Source organism: Cervus elaphus, chromosome X (assembly GCF_910594005.1).
Source record: "Cervus elaphus chromosome X, mCerEla1.1, whole genome shotgun sequence".
In the NCBI taxonomy this organism is placed as follows: domain Eukaryota; kingdom Metazoa; phylum Chordata; class Mammalia; order Artiodactyla; family Cervidae; genus Cervus; species Cervus elaphus.
The window spans coordinates 98,300,401-98,304,259 of NC_057848.1; the positions used below are offsets into that span (position 1 = coordinate 98,300,401).

Sequence of the window (3,859 nt, forward strand, 5' to 3'; positions counted from 1 at the left end):
TTAAGGGAATAATATAGAAAGAACAACCTTAGAACAATATGAAAAAGAAAAAAGGGGGAAAATTATATAGAGAGTGGTGGTAAGAAGGTCCTCATGATTCCTCTTTTTTTCCACTCCACACAGTGTGTTCCAGTCACTCTGCCTACTCAGAAAGTCCTCCAATATTTCTAGGAAGGTCTCTGGACTTGTTGTGGGCAATGTGGGGTTCACTCAGTCTCAGATCTGGCCTTACTCCAGCTTGTACTTGCTCCCAAAGTCCATAGTTGTCCCCAAAGTCCATAGCCTCAAGGTAATAGTGGGGATTTAATCCACTGCACCTGTGGCTGCAGGTGCTAATACCCTTTCTCTTCTTGGGTCACACAGCCCCTGGTGTTGCACTTTGGTTTTGGACCCAGCTCTGCTTGTAGGCTGCCCTCTGCTGTCTGCTCCCCGTCCAGGCAAGAGGGGGCAAAAGGCTGAGACTTATTAGGGCTCACTTGCTCAGTTGGGCTGGGGAGAGGGAAGGGTATGGCAGCCACAACTGGGATGTAACAGGGAGTGCCTAAGGCAATAGAAACCCGCTGAATGTTGTTATAGTCAGGTGGGTTGTGTACTCTCCCAGAAGAATTGGCCCCAGATCATGGGTCCCTAGAAAGGGCCAAGTTGCTTAGGCTCACAGCCTAAGCAGTGACCTGTGCCTGCTCACAGCCTGGTGGTAGCTGCTTTGGCAGTGGCTAATGGCTTACGTTTCCTCCTCTGGGATCATAAACTGCAGTCGTGTCCAATTCTGCTGGTAGTGCTCCTACCAGTTTTGCTGGTTTTGGTGGCCGCTGGTGAAGTCAGAGTGTCCTGGTGATTACAATCTCCTGCCTCTCTGAGATGCCCCATCCCCACCCTAGACTCCCTCAGCTGCATCTCACCAGCCCCCTCAGAGTATCCTTGCGGCACCCAACCTAGGTCCTCTCCCTGGGGTAAGATACCTGAACCTGACTGAGCCTCAGCACCCTGCCCCTACTCTCTGCTGCTGGTGCAGGCGTGTGAGCCACTTCTCTTCTGGGAAGTGCTGTTTGGCAATGATCTCTGTGGTGAATTCTCCCCATTTTGTCTTCTGAGCATTTGTTGCTGAACTGCCCTCTGAAGTTCCAAAGCTCCCTCCTGCCTCCAACCATGAGGGTGTTTCTGAGTGTGTGGAAACTTTTACTCCTTCACAACTCCCTTGCTGAAGTGCAGGTTCCCGTCCTGAAATCCTTCTCTTTTTTTATCTTCATCTTTTGACTTACCTTCTTCTAAGGAGATTGGCTTGCCTTTTTGAAAGTCTGGGATCTTCTGCCAGCTTTCAGAAGATGTTCTGTAGGAGTTGTTCCATATGGAGATGAATTTCTGATGTATTTGTAGGGAGGGAGGTAATCTCCCCATCCTATTTCTCCACCATCTTGGATGCCTCCACCTTTTCATTTATTAAGGATGAAATATTTAGCATTAAAGAGAGTAGAGTTTTGGCTAAATTGGGGAATTAAAATCTTTTATATATCTATGGCCATTAGTTATTAGTATTTATTTTTATCAAAATTATATCTTGGTAAACTTGTATTAAGATCTGAGAAACAGAGATCTGGTATGTCTTTAATATGGAAACTAGTCCCAGAACTTCTGACAAAGGGAGAATAGGTATGTATGTGTATCTGTGTGTGATCAGAAGCAGGGAATTGATGGTATAATTGGAGAAATTCTACTCAAAGGCAAGTTTTGTTTTCACAATTTCAGTTTCAGGTGAAGGATATCTCAACTCAAACTAGTTCAAACAAGAGAGAAATCTATTGGTTTGTACAAACAGAAGTCTGAAAGTCCAGATCTTTAGGCAGATCTGGTTCCAGACACTGAAAGGATGGCTCTCACTTTCCCTCTTTGACTCTGATTTCCTCTGTGTGTGTATGTTATCTTTTGGAAAATCTCCTATGGTAGCAACAAGTATAGGTTTCTACCATATTTATATCTCTCAATTGCAGAGATAGAATTTCTTACTCAAGTTCCAGTAAAAGTTCTAGAACTTTTCCTCAGTGACTGGCTAAGATCACTTGCCCATTCCTGAACTAAACATTTGGGTCAAGGGGATGAAATACTATTGGAAATGCCCATTGTCTTACCACTCCTGTGGTCAGTTAGAGGAGTCAACTTGACCCCCCAAAAACGTTCTAATACTAGAGGAGGAATGAGGTGGGAGAAAGTCATATTGGGCAGACAAAACCATAGCTAACACAATATACTACCAGCAGTATGATCAAACTGTTGATGTGATAAGGGCACATATGATATGAGTGTAGCAAAAAGCAAAGAAAAATACTTCAGTCTCAATTACCTGGATATATTAATAAAATATAGGAAGAATATATGCCCACTTTTTATTCAGGTATGATTCTTAATTAGTATTTCTCAAGTACAGTCCTTGGACCAATTGAACCAGAATTATTTTGTAATCTTGTTTAAAATATAGCTTCCTGAGTTCTATCCTAAATCTGCTAAATATGAACCTACAAATAAATTCCTGTTGGCCAGGAATCTACATTTTTAGCAGGTGATCTGGGTGATTCTTAAGAACATTAAAGCTCCAGAACCATGATTCTATTTTATTTGGACACATTGAATTGTAATACTAGGAGAAGTTATTGTGTTTGGGCTTGTAATTAGGGATGTAAATCTAGTCAAGCCCATTGTTGGTGCTCAACAAATATTTGATGCATTGAAATCTTACTAGTATCTTACTAGTTCAGACTAATTAGGTAGAAGCCATCTGAACTAATGAAAGCTCAAAACCACAGGTTATTTTAAAAAGGAAACATGGGGACTTCTGGCTATGGTGTAGTGGTGAAGACAACAAAATTCCTTTGCCCCAAAACAACTGTAAAACTCAACAACATTGTTCAAAAAACCAGTCATTGAAGTGCACTTCTTGGTCCTTCAGATCTGTCTCTTGCTTCAATAGTGCTTGGACAGAACAGACCAAGGGATGCCCCTTGTTCCAGCAGCGGACCAGCCTTCAACCTTTTTTCCAGTTGCAAACTTCAGAATCAGCCACTCAGCTGTCCGTGATCACCAGGGCCAGCCATCACTTTTTGAGTTTAACTGCTTATTACCATGAGCTCCAAGATTCATCAGAATTATTCCACCGAGGTAGAGGCTGCCATCAACCGCCTGCTCAACATGCACCTGCAGGCTTCCTATACCTACATTTCTCTGGGTTTCTATTTTGACCGTGACAATGTTGCTCTGGAGGGTGTGGGCCACTTTTTTTTTTCACGAATTGGCCAAGGAGAAGTGTGAGGGTGTAGAACGGTCTCTTGGAAATGCAAAACCAGAGCGGTGGCCTCGCCCCCTTCCTGGATGTACAGAAGTCATCCCAAGATGAATGGGGTAAAACCCAGGGTGCTATGGAAGCCTCCCTTCTCATAGAGAAGAGGCTGAACCAGGCCCTTTTGGATCTGCATGGCCTGGGTTCTGCCCTTGCAGACCCCCACATCTGTGACTTCCTGGAGAACCACTTCCTAGATGAGGAGGTGAAACTCATCAAGAAGATGGAGCCCTTTCTCAAGTCTCAAACACAATGGAAACAATAAAGTTTTTTGCAGCAAAAAAAAAAATAAATAAAAAGCAATCACCATTTCAGAGCTTGAACAGAAGCAAGAAGAAAAAAAAGAAAGAAATATTTATTCATGAAAAACTGAATTTCAGGTATGAACAGTGAAAGTCTATGGTGTTCTTTTCTGGAACTACTCCCATCCTACGCCCATATCAGGTGAGGTAGGTGAGGTTGTTCTACCACAGTGGGGCTGGCAGTGAAAAATCAGCAGATTTGCTGGTAGAAGGGATTAACTTGGTTTGGAAT

General features: G+C 43.1%; 1 pseudogene; it reads left to right on the forward strand.

Moving 5' to 3' along the window:
- Positions 1–3,111: 3,111 nt before the first annotated feature.
- LOC122690423 lies at positions 3,112–3,590 on the forward strand (annotated as a pseudogene).
- The last annotated feature ends 269 nt before the right edge of the window (positions 3,591–3,859 follow it).